Below are 16,902 nucleotides of genomic sequence, written 5' to 3'. Positions count from 1 at the left end.
TATATGTCCTTAAAAACATTGATAGTAAGAAGTACATTGGTACTTGGAAATAACAAACGACTCGAAACCAGAATCTTCGAGCTTACAAAGAGGGTGGTTCCACATGCTAGACTGACACACTTTGAAAATATATATTCCTGAAACTCAACGATTTTCCGTTCCCTTAAAATCTTCAATTGTTCGTAACAAGAAAACAAAAATGGCAACAGATGCGAAATCTTCCGAGTAACGTTGTGCCTTGAGGTCAAACTTCGCCTTAAAAATTTTATCAAATTCGGAAGCGAGTTGGTCGTAGGGTCTCCTTGTCAGCTGTCGTGCGGATGTTCAGCTTCAAATCTCCCCTCTCTCGCTCGCTCCCTTGTAACTCGTCCTCGTCCCTCCGTTTCAACCCTCCTCACGGATCCCTACCCTTGCGCGCCAACAACACGTCCTTGTCCCCGCAACACCACCTTTCGCGCCCCTCTTTCTCCTGTTCACGTCGGACCGTTCCATTCTTCCTCGGGTGAATTGGAAGTATAAACTGGGTCGTTATATCCACGAACGTGAACCGCGTGGTGTTTTGGTAGCCCGTTTTCTGCATGGGGTTCCTTTAAATTTTTCCGACCGAAGAAACACCGTCGAAGACCATTTACTATTTCGTATATTAACCCTTTGCACTCCGAGCAATTTTTAATATGACCTACCAGCAACTCCAGAACTATTTAATTTTAATACACAATTATACATGCAATGTAACAGTAGAGGCCCCCGTAGAAAAGTGAAGAATATTTTAATTTTTAAATATATAAAAATACAAAATTGCTTTTAGATTTCGCCGCAATGCATTAGGTGTAATTACACCCCTATACACGGAAAATATTAATATATTTGTACACAGAGACAAGATTAACCCTCCGGTTCCTATGACCGGGTCACCGGCGACTCGTCATTGAATACAATCATCGAACTGTTTATGCATCGACGAAGTGAATATTGTCTTTCATGCAGGTCTGCTTGAGATCTTCAGTCACTGGATTCCATCGAACCCGTTCGACTTGGGGAGCCGTGTGAACGTCCTCGACAATAGAAACCGTTGGTCAGTGAAACCCGACGGAGGATTAGCCACTGGAATCTCTACAGGGGTTGGAAGGATGAATGGTAAAGCCGCGACACGGTCTGCGACAAAGATTCACCGGTTGCGAAACTGGGAGCACCGGCGGTGGTCGATGCAAACGTGGGGCTACGGGGTGAAAAAAACAAAAAGAGCTGCAAGGCTACCGTGTGTGTAGCCAGGGAGCGGCGGTGATGGTCTCTGGACCGCGCACGGCTGGGATTATTTTCTTTCTTCGGGTTTTATGAAGGCCAGCGGACTTGGTGCAACGCGGCTTATTTTTTGGTTGATTTTCATGGAAGATTTACAGTGACCCACAAACACGATCATACCTGATGGTCCGTCAATGTTACCCCAAATCGCCCGGATGAAGGAGGACGAACAAGAACCGAATCCTTAACGCGTCCGAAAAATATTGCGATCGTTCAACTGTTAATTGTCCCTGGTTGCATAAACTACGCGGATTAATCCATAGTGGGCGCCGCCGAGCGGACAGACTAGAGGCCGCGTGGTGGCAGGGAGTCAGCGTTTAAAAATAATATTGTGTAATTATCCGGGACACGTCTCGTTCTTTTTCCAGAACCGTTTAAAGTCCCCCGGACCTGACCTTTTCTTCTTGCTACCCGAGACAGCCATTTATTACGGTATTCATTTATTAAGACCACCTGGGATGCGGTGCTGTAATTATGCGGGCCTGACACCGCGCGAAACCAGTTCGACAGCGAGCCTGGACGAGGCACTGATACAGGGTACGCTAAGCCGAGCGGGACCGCGGACTTTTTTCCACGTTTTCACTCCCGCTGATTTGCGACAATTAAACGTTTCGATGTTTATGTCCAGTATACTCGTCGTGAACAGATGGGATTCTTTTGTTTAATGACGAGTGTACTTGTCATTAAGCAAAACAAAAATTTGCATTTGTTATTTGAAGGGAAATTTAGGTAAAACAAAAAACATGTTCATACTTTTAACACATTTTAGAATATTTTAGGAGAAAAAATTGAAAACGAACAAAGAAGAAAAATGACTTAAAAAAAGATATATTAACACGCTGCGAACAATCATATTTCCCTAGTTATCGTACTAGTTCGGATTTTCGATACGTGCAATTTTTGTCAAGAGGTAAAATGGCCAGTATTTTTTTTAAGCATTTAAAACAACGGTGGGTAGCCTAGGGGCAACTCACGCGCCTGTTTCCCCTTCCAACCTCTTTTTCGCACCGTGTGCTTTCGTAGAAACAATTGTGTCCTGATTGTTATATCCAAATTTGCATGCCGGGTACCTGATAATTCCTACACGAAAAAGAGAAGCCTTGAGACTATAATGATCTGCCCTGATGGCCTGTTTTTTTACCACTAATTGCTATACCGGAAGTGGAATTAAAAGGATAAATTTTGACCTATCACCAGAAAGTGTTCTCTGTCTATAATTACGTCTTCTCTCTCTCTCTCTCTCTCTCTCTCCGTGTGTATAAACACCCTATCATTCTCAGTATGTCACAGGAAGATCGAACGTTGATCGAAAGGGAAACAAGGCTGGAAGCATGTCACTAATCACCAGAGAGTATTCTCTGTCTATAATCACGTTTCAGCGAGCCGCCCTGCTTTGCAGCGATAACGTACACACGGTGACGGAACAGTTTACGTTGCGACAGAAGCTGCGATCACACCCCAACCGATCTCTGGCGGACAAAGGTATTCTATAGAGCTGCTACGAGGAAGAACCTTTTACTCTACACTAGAATCTATGAATTTCGCAGATTTCGATAAACTCGGCGTGCGTGCAATACTTTGGAACACCAGTGTACGGCAAAATCAGCTTAAGCCTACTCTTCACTTAAGGCATCTCGTCATAGACACGTCAGCGTAGCGTTCAACATGGAAGCGTCCTGCAAGCTGTCAAATATCTATGAAGCGTCTATGACGAGACGCCTTAGTGGACAGTAGGCCTTACAAAGTTCTCGAAACGACTCAGGGACGGGGGGTCTCACGGTTCTTAATGTTCTTCAAATGTTCACGGCTCGGTCACGCTTAGGAGCATTGAATGACGTCCGAACGAGCCATGACTGTACCGTGACTGAAATGCTAATGCAATTCAAGACCTCGGCCCGGCAGAGTATACTTTTGATTTTCGTGGTAGATAAGGCTTTATCGAATATCTACCGAGGATCTTGAGCATGAGCGTGCCGTGAAACACCCTCTAAGTACGATGGTTCTATAATCGCCCGGTTCAGCTAATTCTCACAGAGAGTATGCGTGTTACATTGATCGATAGACGTTTGTTGGAAGAAACTCGGAAACACAAGTCTCCCTTTTGTAGTTCCTTTCGTTGTATAACTGGCATCGATCTTACTTTATATTCCGTTGAACTTTTCCGTATACTGCACTCACGATTCGTCCTCACGTTTGTAAGCGCTTTCCTTATTTTACTAGCTAATCGGTTCTTATAATATTTATCATTTCGGTGAGTACAATTTTTATTTTACTTTATCTTTAATGTAATTTTTATTTTAATTTTTTTTTTATTTTATCTTAACACTGATGTTGGATGACGTAGTAATATGTCTTCTCAAAAACAAACGCTGAGAACGGTTGACATGGAGTACGTCTTTCTTAAATAAGAAGTCGAATAGTAAAAAAATATAAAAAATGACAAATAAATTGAGCTCTTACATAAGAGGGAAAATTAAAGAATTTCTTAACCGGTCCGAGGGGTCTCGATCCCACGCGAAGGGGTGAACCGGTGAAATAAATTTTTCTTTGATTCCAAGACGTTGTCTACAAAGACTGGAATCTTCGTAAATATTCACAGTCGGTTAATCGTTAGTCACTCGACTCTATCGTCGATCGGATGACCGCACCGAGCAAAATCGAGCCGATGACAGCATTCGCCCGATTCCTTATTCGTGGCCAGCGACGGGGGAGTAATACGCAGTGCGTTATTTTAAAAAATTCGTGCACCTTAGAACCAGAAACCTGTTCGTGATTCATCGCGACGCGAGGCGAGAGTAATCAACTCAGTCGGGTTGGTTCGCGAATTAGAATGCCCGGCATACGTTCCTTATGCCCATCCGTCTCTCGATGATTGTTTCCGGGACTAGTTATAATTTATCGAACGGGCCTCCGTGGATCCCCTTGATCCGAACGTTTTATCGATGCTGGTTACGCTCGACGAACCTGTGTTCGATCACGCCGATAGAAACGAAATACAAAAGATCTTTCGCACCGTTTACACGATGTTGTACAAGTCACACGATGCTCGAATGATTCGTGCCGTGAGACTCGTGAGTTACGGTGATTCGAGCGGTACGAATCAATTAAACTGTGAACTTATACAGTAACGCTTGATAGATCGAGGACAGATAAGCCTTTCATTCACAAATTATCTAAAAACTACCAAAGAAACATTTTGTTGTATTTTTTTGTATATTAGATGAGATATAAATGATTCACAAGAACATTTTAACATTCTGGAAACGTTTAATGCCAATTTTTCATTCGTTGCCATTCGACAATTTTGTTTCACTTTTATCGCAGTTATATATAAAATAATTCCCATTATAATGTTATTATACATAATAAAACCCAATCTCTTTTTATCTTTGATCTATAACCTAACCCTCTTGAAATATTACAAAGTAATTAAAGTTTTGTAAGTGTCTGAATGAGAATTCTGTACCATTCGAATTATTCGAATATTCCGCATTATTGGAATTATTAGAATACTTCGTACTATTGGAATTATTAGAATACTTTGTATTATTCGAATTATTCGAATAGTTCAAATATCCGAATACTTACAGTTCTATGCACGAGTTACGGGTTCGGTCGAGGACGGAGAATTTATGGCGAGAGGGGGGGTGGAATCGGCGGTCGTGGTACTGGTTCACGGTACCAGTTTCCGGTATCTGTATGGGGGACAAGCAAGATCGCGTGCGCGTTTACAGGGAGCAATATTCCGGCGGTGTATCGCGTCTGTAACTCGCGGCGGCCGTCACGATAAATTGGATTAAATTACATATCGCAGGCAGTCCGTAAAACAAATTGGTCGTGAACGGGAGTGCGCGGCGCGCATGGGCACCATTTCCTACAAGCTGCTTCAGATCGAGATGAGAAAAAAATAGGTCGATCCTTTCTTTTAAAATTACGTTTCTGAATCATCCTGTAGATGAGTCTGAGGCGTTGGACAAAGCTTGAAAATAAGTATCTACGTTCATATGACATGTTCTGCTCAGAATTATATTTCATGAAAATAAATAACAAGGTTTCTTACAGTCGGCCTGAAACAGCCTGTACACGTTACAAGCATCCTTAGGTGGGTCTGAACCGATCAATTCGTCGTTGAACAAAGCTTAAAAATAAGAATCTACCTTCATATAATATGTTCTAATTGGAGTTACCTTTAAGAAACTAAATAATAAGGTTTTTTTACATTTCACCTGAAACATCCTGTACATGGTAGGAGCGCATTTGTGCGAGCCTCGCGTGAATCATTCCGCCGGAGCACCGCGAACAGTCACTGACCACAGTCACGGTTTCTGGCAATAAGTGTTAAATGCACAGCAGCGCGATGCGCCTCACGGACCCGTTCAGACCGTAACAATGCGTCCGTTGGAGGAGTCAAACGCGTCGTTTTCATTCGAATCGCGGTTCGATACTCTAGACTCTAGTAACGCAGGGTTGGCTCCAATTTTATTTTATTTTATCTCTTAACTGCTACGCTAAAATTCAAATACTCCAGTGTGTTATCCAAAGCACTATCGGATATTCTACAAGGCGTTAATAAAAATGGGAGACATTTAATTCTACATGCCATATGAACGAAAGACGAATATTAAGAATGACGAACGTTGCGTTCGAAGCTTTGTTTATGTGTTATTAATTGTTCGAAGAATAGCGTGAAGTAAATATTTTTATGAGATCTACAATGCATTTTGATTGCAGCTAAAATAAAATACGTGTCAAATATTTTTTCGAGATTTACAATCTCATAGAGTTCCATAAAAATCAGCAATTGTGAATGCAGGCTGTTCCCTTGTTAATTCTGCATGTAGGAATCCACCTTGTGAAAGTGTCCCACGTTTTTCTAAACACCCAATATAAATTGCATAAAACCCTCAGTCTAATCGTCACTCTGTCAAGCCTCGAGCAACTTATTAGTCCGTACACTGTAGCACACGGTAGCGTAATCCCGCTTATCTACGCGACAGTCTCGGAGATCTTATTGGTCCCCAGCTGTATACCCCGTTAGATCACTGACAGTACCCCCCTCCCGTTCTATACAGGGTGTCCCAAAATAGCTTCAACTCCCGGAAACGAGGTGTTCCTGAGATGATTTAAAACAACTTTTTCCTCAGCAAAAATGTTGTCTGAGGCTTTGTTAACGAGATACTAACGAAAAACCCCGACCAATCAGAGCGCGAGTCTTCCGGTCGAGCTTTCGCGGCAGCGTTGGCTTCGCGCTGCGATTGGTTATCAACGCTATTGCGGGAACTCGTCTGGCAGACGCGTGCTCTGATGGTCAGGGTTTTTCGTTAATATCGCGTTAACAAAGCCTCGGATAATATTTTTGCTAAGGAACAAGTTGTTTTAAATCATCCCAGGAACACCTCGTTTCCGGGAGTCGAAGCTATTTTGGAACACCCTGTATATACGAGAGACATTAACACGCTTGAAAAGCAGTCGGTCGCGCCGCCTTAAACCTATCGAATAATTTAAACGAGAGACGAAAGCGAGAGGAATAAAGAGAGAGAGAGAGTGGAAGGGAACGAGTCCTGTTTGCAACCTTCCAACGTGTCATTAAACGCGGGCGATTTATCATAATTTATATCGCGCTCACCGGGCTTAACAGGACGGTCATCCGATTATGTTATTACAAGCGTGGGTGTCGTTTTGATATACGTCTTCCCCGCGGTCTTCCAACTCCTAAAATATGCATACGACGCATGAGCGCGCGCGCGCACGGGGCCGTTGATATCCCTCAGTCTCCCCTTTCCATTCGCGACATGGAAATTTATGTATATAAGACAGACGCGGTAATTCCTCGTTCCTTTCCCTCATTAACCGTTTAATCGAGTAATTATTCTTCGCTGGGCATCGAGATGTTCGATCGATTATTATATTTTTCGTTTTTGGTGATACTCAATGTTACGATCGTGACCAATCGTGGTCGTCGTTACGCTTGAACGGGTCTGAGGATGGATATATAGTCTTGGCCAGAGTTGGGCGAATTTTATTTTGAATAACGAATAAAGTCCCAGGATTTATTCGCGAATAACGATTAACGATTGTATAATAAAATTATTGCAAATATGTGCGTTAAAACTGTTACTTTCTAAAACTACCAACAGACTTTCTCGGTAACTTTAAGCCAGTCAATTTTTTCTCTTATTTTGAGAAGTTAACTTGGCTTTCTTTTCGAGTAAAAAATGAGATTTCGCCTTGCTGTTTGAGAATCTCATTCGTAACGTGAAATTTTCATTACATGGATTTGCTTCTGTAACCTTCGATATTTAATGTCCCTGAATACGGTGCAAGAAATAATAAACCGAAGTACTGGAATAAATGTGGTAATACAGAGTACAATAGTACCGAAACAAATTTATTTCACATGATAAAACCCAAAATACTAACGCAGAAACGGTTGAAACCGTCGAAATGGTTCGGGATTCGCCCAAAACCGAGTCGATTCGGCTCTAATCGAATTCACTGCGACCATATTAATCCATTTCGTACCAGTTCGTTCGGTTCGCTGGCCGCGATTAAATCAACCTCTAAATCCTCCAACCGTTCCCGAATCGAGTTACGCGAAAAATAGTACAACGTTCGATTATTAAAGAAACACGTTCTACAACAAAAAAACAAGAAAAAAAGGAAGACCATTAATGGACGCCAGTTGGTTTAAAAGCCACAGCTGTTGCCAGCTCCTGTCGGACGTATTTATTCGAAGCAAACAGGATTAACATAATTATCGGGTGGCTAAAAACCCGGAAAAACACGTTCCCGATGGGATCACGTGCACAGCGTTCATTTTGTCCCTGAAAAATCGTATCCGCGCGATATTCCGTTTTTGCGAACGCCATTATGCGCGATTTCCTTAAGTACGGTTAAATACTTTCACGGCACGCCCACTCTATCGCTCTGTGTCGTCGACATAATAGTGTTTAAGCGTTCAATTTTTTGAAAGAACATCCGTTTATATTAGCATGAAAAAGTTATGGCCAGAATGCGGTGGTTTACGCAAATTCTAAATTTTCGATGCTAATCGTATACAGACTCCTCTCGATTATTGTCCCAAACTCGGGTCCGTGCCGTGACAATAATCTTGTAGGAAGAAAGACGACAAAAGCAGAGGGACAACAAAGTATGCGTTTGACGGGTTCCATGCCCTCCCGCCCCTCCCCCAGTGGTGGGAATAACGTCTGGACAATAATCGTATAGAACCAGCCAGACGATAATCGAGAGGAGTCTACAAAATCTTTTTTAAACACTTTAAGCAATAATAACTGCACAGTATAATTTCTGTTAAAAAAGAAAATAAAGGAATAATAAAGAAAAGCTAAATGTTCTAAGGGTTATTTTCACGTAGGTCTGCAGTGAAACCATTTTCTAATTCAACGTGAAACAGTCTATGGAGTAGACCTGTACGTAAACCTGTACAATTCAGTTCGACAAGATGGAAAAATAATAAGGTTCGAGACTACCTTTCGTTACCCTGCCAGTGATGACACAACGTTGATGAGATACGACGAGAAGATGGTCAAGGGGAACGGAATTGAATTGAAACGAAACGGTAACGACAACAGTTCTTGTAGTGTCGTGTGCACTGTGGATGGATGTTCTAGGTACGGAATTCTCGACACTAGAATAATGCGTATGAAGAATTGCGTGTCGTCGCGTTTAGTTTCTGTCTAGCGTACGCAATTCGTGGCTGGGAAGCTTTATTGACTTTTAATTAAGAACTAGTAGTTCGTGTGCAGTGTTATACAGAAAGGATGAAATAATAGAGCGAATAATATAGTGAGCAATGGGAGCGAAATAAATCTGAGGAATCAGGATACTTGGATTCATTAGAGGAGCATTCCCACTCAGAGGTGTCAATCTTAGACAATATACGAGATGGAAAATCGTTAGGATATTACAGATCAAGGGTTTTAAACTTTGGAGTACATGTTTGGTTATATTTCAAGATAAGTTTTCATGGCTGCCACGATTTAAATTGTTGTATTTGAGTGAGATATTTATGGTGCTTACGTTAGGTGGAACACCCTGTACAGTAAATCCTCAATAAGTGCTCGAAGACTCACCTGCACTGAACATTAAATATTTCATGGCTGAAACAAATATTATTGGCTTCAGAATTCCAAGCTCTATCACTGTGCCAAACCTCATTAAAAAGTCAAAGGTACATCTGGGGACCTGTCTTTGTCATTGCCGAGTAGCCTTCGAACAGTCATCGAGGATTTACTGTATACTCATCATTAAACAAAAAAAATGCCATCCTTTCGTGATGAATATACTCAACATAAACATTGAAATGGTCAATACTAGGAAGGCGGACGTTTTTGATGATCGACCTCCGAACACTCATCGAGGATTTATTGTATATTCTATCTACCAAATGTCATTTTATACAAACATAATCAAATATGATATATTCTGTCAAATATCATGCGTATGTACATACACAAAACCCTACTGGCGCACAGTTCAAAATCAATACACGCGTTGCATATCTGAGCCAATCAAAAATTTTACACGAACGGCCACGTAAAACAAAAACATGGCCGCATGAACTGTAAATAAATGGTAAAGCGTGGGGGGAGGAACGCTTAAGCCGCAATCAAACGGAACAGCTTTTATACGCGTTACGTAATCCCGTTCCAGAAAGTGGTTCAACGCGGGACGCAACGGCGTTATACAGGGTGTCCCAAAACGATGGAACAATCCGTAACATAGATAATCCTCATGTGAATATAAATTGAAAAGTGCTTCACCATTTTGTAATCTGGAGCTTCGTTTCGGAGATATTAGCAGTTACACGAACTCACACGTACGCGCCTACATAGTCAAGAAGCACACGACCTAAGTCACTGGCCTTTGCTTCTTGACTGTGCTGCACGTACGTGTGGACCACCGTTCATCTGATCCTTTCTGATCGTCAGATTACAAAACGGTAAAGGACTTTTCGATTTGCATTTGCATGATGAATATCCATGTTGAGAATTGTCCCATCTTTTTGGAACACCCTGTATATGGGGTACGAATTTTCCAGCCCTCTCGGCTTAATCGATTTTAACATAACCGTGCACTGCCCACCTAGTTCGCGCCCGCTAAAACGGCACGTACCATCCGCGAGAGGAAACCCACGCCTCCATATAATTGTCGAAAGTTTAATGCTGACGCACGAAACTCATTCTATCGACCGAGAATACCACGGGAGTACACGTCCGATAACGAAGATCGATTCAATATTTCCACGGTGACGAAGCCACCTTCCGGCGAAATGCTGACGCGCGAAGCCACCTCATTAACGCAAGATCTCGAATTTCGTGATAATTCTCATTTTCAATTCACCCTTTCAGATCTGAATCGAGAACTTTTCTGCAAGAAGGGTGTAACTACAATTTTTGACAGTTTTTCTTTAGTTACGACCAGGGCCGTTCCTGGGTTGTTGACCGCCCGAGTGTAAACACAGTATCGCCGCCATTATTAATTTAATATTATTTAATTAAGAATTTGATATGCAGCGTTTACTTTTCTATCTATATGTTTATATGTATACATAGCTTTTAACATTTATCATTCAAAAGGAACATTTTTAATTTTTTATTAGATCATTAGAGGTTCAATCGCTCAGTATTCTGTGGTGTGCTGAGTTTAACTCTTACAGTCCCGTGGTCGAGTCATTAGAGACGCTTGGTAGTCAGTGGTGCGGGCCAGTTTAATCTTTATAGCAGATCTGTCTACGAGAGGGAATCCCTTTCGTCGTGTACTCCTGCACGATTTATAGTAGAGCGAGAAGGTAGACACGCATTAGTTCTTCGCGCAGACAGAAACCGTTGCCATTACAGTCTCCTTAACAATATGAGATCAAGGTGAGGTAACCCAAAGGTACACGTATTTTTTGTTGGACAGACCAGTTTTACGATGAGACGGTATTCTACAAAACACCAAGGTTAAAGAATGCTTGTGAAATTCTTCTTAATCCTTAATCTTTTAATAATCCTCTACTTTCTTGATTCTTAATCATTTGAACGTTATAATTGCACAGTTGCATACATTACTGCAAATTGCAGAAATAAGTTTCATAAAAAAGAAGGAAAAAGTGCCCGTCCTTCATCTGAAATATCGACCACTGCACTTTAACGTTCTGTATACAGGGTGCCCCATCCTACGTAAGTACCTCTAGTATCCCACTTGCTTTTGATTTGCAGAAAATTCATTTTAACAAATATTTAAAGTGCTGATCAACCACTTCGATACATTTTTTCCCTAATCCCTCTATCATACTTATTTTATTATTTAAATCTACTCTCACATATTTGTGGATTTTTCGTACGCAAGGTCACCTGAAGGTCATGCTATTGTAAGCTCATTGAATTGGTCTTGATCTCAACTATCACCCCATACTGATAAAAATACGTAGTCCCATTTAAAACAACATCGATGACCTTGAAACGTCGAAAAATATGACCTTGAGAAAAATTGATTGTTTATCAGTGTATTTGCTCCTTCTGACCAAATAATGCTTTCCCCATCACATTTTTGGTATATTCAAAAACAAATAAGGTATTGAAGGTGCTCGTGTTAGGTGAGACACCCTGTACAAGTACACGTTTTATGCCGCTCGGATTCCATTTAGCGTCGGTCCGTTGTCTAAACTCGGCATCTAGGCTTCTCTCGCGGTGATGATCCAGCCCGTAGATTACAGGGATCAGGCAGCCTCCCGGACAAGGAATTATACCTGGCCGTTCTATATTCCAGGGAATAATATAATAATTTGCTAGTGTATATACGGACCGCCGCCGCACGCATCGTACACACGTTTCACTGTCGGGCGCAGCAAGGGCGCCATTAATAGTTCACCCTTAAGATGGTTATCCATGATTCATAAGATCGAGACGTGTTCGCGGGACCGCGCTGCAGAACAATACATTCCCCCGTAACATAAGCAATACATAATAATAGTAACGTAAGTAATGTACCACCCGCAAGTCCGAGGACAGTAACCACGTTCGGTTGAACGAAGAACAGCACGTGGGTGTCGTTTAGTCTTACATCCTCTGTTTCTCATCCACTGAAAAAGATCCAATTTCAAGTACCTTATCCATGGAATACGTTACAACTGTATACAGACTCCTCCCGATTATCTTCTGGCTTGTTCTACACGATTATTGTCCAGGCATTATCCCCTGGGGGGGAGGGGGGGCGTGGCACCTGTCAAGCGTATACTTTGTTGCCCCTTTGGTTTTGTTACCGAGGCTCTGGCTTCGTACAAAAAACGAATTTACGAGGGTCTGAAGCATTTCTCCTTATAAGATTATTGTCCCGGCGAGGACCCGAGTTTAGGACAATTATCGAGCAGAGTCTGTATATAGCAATGTCTCGATGAGTACGACGAATTCGGGTCCGCTTTGGAGCATTCGTGGCAAGACGGAAACATTGATTTAGTCACATTCAGTGTACACGTACAGGCAAAATATTTGGCAGTTGCCATCACACATTCCGGTTTAACGAACGATCGAGTGTACGAGGCAAACGGGCACTCGTCTCATTTCCGGGGGAATCAGTCAAACGATAGGCCGCTCTGTAAGCCGGACCCGAATAAAGAGCATCTTTAACGAAGCACAGGTCCACCAAATGAGACCGAAAAGTTGATGCACCCATGATCTAGTCCCTAGAATACACGACTGATTAGCCAGGCTCTGAAACAGGGCTCAGCGAAACGTGAGCTTGACGGAATTATCAGGGAAAATTAAGAAGCGACGTGCAGTAAATTCTCGATGAGTGCTCGAAGGTTGCTTGGCACTCAAGATTAGGTGACTACCTTTAGGTGGACCACCCTGTACAGTCCACACACACACACACACACACGACTTTCAAGTTATTATGGCTTTAATAAACTCGCACAAAATTAAATCGGTGTGTGAGGCACACGAATAACCATGATAATTACAGACTCTATTATCAAGCGCATACTTTGTTGCCTCTCAGTTTTTGTTGCCGAGGCTCAGACTTCGGGCAAAAAACGAATTTACGAGGGTCTGAAGCATTTCTCCCTATACGATTATTGTCCCGGCGCGGACCCGAGTTCAGGGCGATAATCGAAAAGAGTCTCTACCTTAAAGCACCTTATGTACGTACGGTACACAGTCCCCTCATTTTTTCACTCATTCCTTGTTCTTTCCTAAATCGTCAGACTGTCGATAGCGTGGAAGGAACAGTTTCCCACGGAGCGCCTCATCTCGCTACAAAACCACGATCGGGATAGTTCACGGGTTCAAGGGGCAACGACCACCAGACGGGCTAATTTCGTTCTGTCTCGATCGTGAAGAAAAAACCGCCCTAGCCGAGAAAAAAACGCAGAGGTCGGGGCCAATAGTTGACAGGTAGGTCACGCTCCGTAGCACGTCAGTTCCGTAATACGTGCGGGATGGGCCGGGGAGGGTGAGTCAGGGGTTCGCCTCGAAAACTCTTCAACCCGGAAACGCGGGAGAAAAGAGCGCGACCGACGTGTCGGGACGGTTGTGGGTGGGAAGGATGCACGGAAAGGGATCGCGGCGATGAAGGGGGACACAGTTCTCGGTCGTTCGAACAAAGAAGCCAATCTAGGCTTGAAGCCCCCCTCCAGAACCTTCCTGGCGAGCGGGCAACCACCTTAGCACCACTTGGGTCGGTTTCGCGAACGTGGCCAAGACAGGTGCCAAGGCGACCCGCCACCATAGGCGTCGCCATCGTTGTTGACGATCACCGTGGATTCAAACGACGTGGGGACTCAGGACACTCTTCACGAGGCTGTCCTATCTATGTAATCTTACGCTACGGGAAAGATTTAAAGGTCTCGGGGTGCGTTTGTCCAGATCAAACGTATAGCCGCGAAGGGCTCCTAATCCCGTAACTCGTTCAAATGAACCGCACTGTATTCGTAACGGCGCAAGAGGGGAGAGATGGTTGCAGTCGCGGGGCTTTCGTGAAGCCAAGCAATCGAGCCGTCGAAACGGAACGGTCTCTCTGACAAAAGTAGTCCTTTTTTTTCTTTTTATTTAAATCCTCCATCCTAACCCGCAACACCCTCCCCGGAACTGTGTGAACAAAATTGTGGGGAGAGCAACCGGTCACCGATTTGTCTGCCGGTATATGATGACGTCGTTCCACCCTACGTGAGGGTGGAAAGACGTCTCGCGTGTGTCCCTTTTGGTAGCCTCTTACGACAAGCAGGGAGTACTGTTGGTGTATTCTAATCCCGACCAACAGGGATGTCCATGGTTCGTGCTCGGGTAGGCCCGGGCATTCCGTTGAAGCTTAACACTAGATGTGTCAGTTATGATTAATAAGTATGTAAAATAAAGTAAAATAGAGTAAATGAAATAAAGTAAAGAAGATAAAGTACGATAAATAAAAATAAATAAGATAAAATGCGGTTATAGGTGCGGTAAGTGGTAGATAAATAAATAATTAATAAATAGATAGACAAGTAAAATAAATAAAAAGATAGATGTGAGAATAAATGAATAAATAAGTGAATGAAGAATAGATGGATGGATAAGTGATCTAGTATCTTGGGGCATTTCCGTGGTCTTAGGGTCCTCCGTGTGGGGCCGCCTTCCTTTTACGCCTGTGCCCGTGACAAAAGTAGTCTTGGAATTGTGCGTTTATCGTGGTCGGTTGAAGTTAACTAGATTCGCGAAGTTACCCGTGCAACGAACCACCTCGCGAAATGATGTCGTTGCTACCAGCCATGGACGGAAACTACTCAATTAAACTGGTTAACGTTGTGACTGCGGACATGAATTATACACATATATATATTCTTAAATAAAAACTAGAATAGTAGAAAGAAAAAAATAGGGAAAAATCGTTGTTCCTATACACTGCGTGGCACAACTAAAAAACAACCTTAAAATGTTCAATCCTTATGCATTGTGATTAAAATAAAAACGAATCACTTTATTTTCTAGTTAATATATCCTTTTCTGGAGAAGCATTATTTCTAAACACGATTTTAGACACGGCATATTTGGCTTGCTTTCTCTTTTAAACAGAATACATAAGAATTGGAAATTTTTAGGAGTGGTTTTATAGTTATTATACTACGCAGTGTAAATGAAGTTATATAAATAAAAGTTAAGTCATAGTGTCTAAATATTTGTAGAAAATCTGAAGTTGTATTATTTGCAAACACGAAAACCTTCCTGCCAGCACAGTGTTAAAATAGTAAAGTCAATTCTACGTCATTAAACATTAACAGAAATGTTAATTCTACGTAAATAGAAACGTCGGGTCCACGTTAATGGAAACTGACAGAATAGTTAATGCAATTCGTCGGAACAGCTCAGCTTGATCGACGCTCTGATTTCCAGCAGATAAAAGGACGAAAGGATAATAGATACAGGTGGTCAAGGGGCGGGGGCGATGATAATAAGGAAGGATTGTCGTAGGTAGACCACGTTCGTCGCAAGATAACATCAAGCGTGCCTGCGTTACTGAACGATTACTATTGCGGAATGGACGGCTCGCGGAACGGGTACGCGCGATTAAGGCAGTAGCGGGTAAGAGGAAGCGAGCAAGAGAATGCGGAAACCGTGGTCACGTTTCGGATGAAACTTGGAAGTAAGGTCGTGCGAAATGTTCCGGTACGTATAATCTTAATGAACACGCGTCAATTGTTCGTGATTTTTTACAAATTTCACTGAACCCTTCTGTGCTGTTCAGGTAATTATTACAGAGGTATTGCAGTAAGTAACAGCCAGCTGCACAGTGGGCCAGGAGACCCGAAAAAGTGGCCAAAACTAACAGTCATGTAATTTATTATGAACATGATCTCTATAGGTTTTCGGGGTCGCTGACTCGAAATCTGATGTCAAAAATTGTAAATTTAAAATGACGGAATTAATATAGCGACTGAAATTATTTTTTTTGTTTTTGATCGAATATGCATGAAAGTTTGTACTACATAAACGGTTTTCAGGGTCATTGACTTTGAATTTGATATTGAGAACTGTAATTTCAAAATGGTGGACTCAATATGGCGACCGAATTTATTGGTTTTTTTTTAAATTTTTTATCGGTTATGTTCTTGAAGTTTGATACTTGAATTGTATCGACAATTAATTAATTAATTGTATCGATCATGAGAACCTCTTGGTACCGACTTTCATGTATACTCGATGCACAAAGCAGTATATGTATATTTAAACTACTACAAATAGTGTTATACGACGCTTTTTTCTTGTTAAACTTTTGTGTAAAATGGGTCTTCCCGTTAATGGCAATAAATTAAATTAAAATAAATTAAACTAAATTAAGTTTCTTCCTATAAGATTATTGTCCCAGCGCGGACCCGTGTTCAGGACTATAATCGAGAGGAGTCTGTACATATTGCCTCCATGTCCTCATCCAGTTCGGGACATTTCATCCAAAACACCAGGCCAACATCAACACAAGTTCACGATCGAGTTGGGAATCACGAGGAAGACGAAGAAGACTGACCCTCCATCGTTGCCCCTCGCCATCGCGCGACTACGTAGCGCGGAGGTTGCATTTTTATTCGCCAGAGGGAAAAATGTCTCGACGCCGGCCGGCTATTCATAT

Source organism: Dufourea novaeangliae, unplaced genomic scaffold (genome assembly GCF_001272555.1).
Source record: "Dufourea novaeangliae isolate 0120121106 unplaced genomic scaffold, ASM127255v1 scaffold25, whole genome shotgun sequence".
NCBI lineage: Eukaryota > Metazoa > Arthropoda > Insecta > Hymenoptera > Halictidae > Dufourea > Dufourea novaeangliae.
This window is presented reverse-complemented; position numbering follows the sequence as displayed.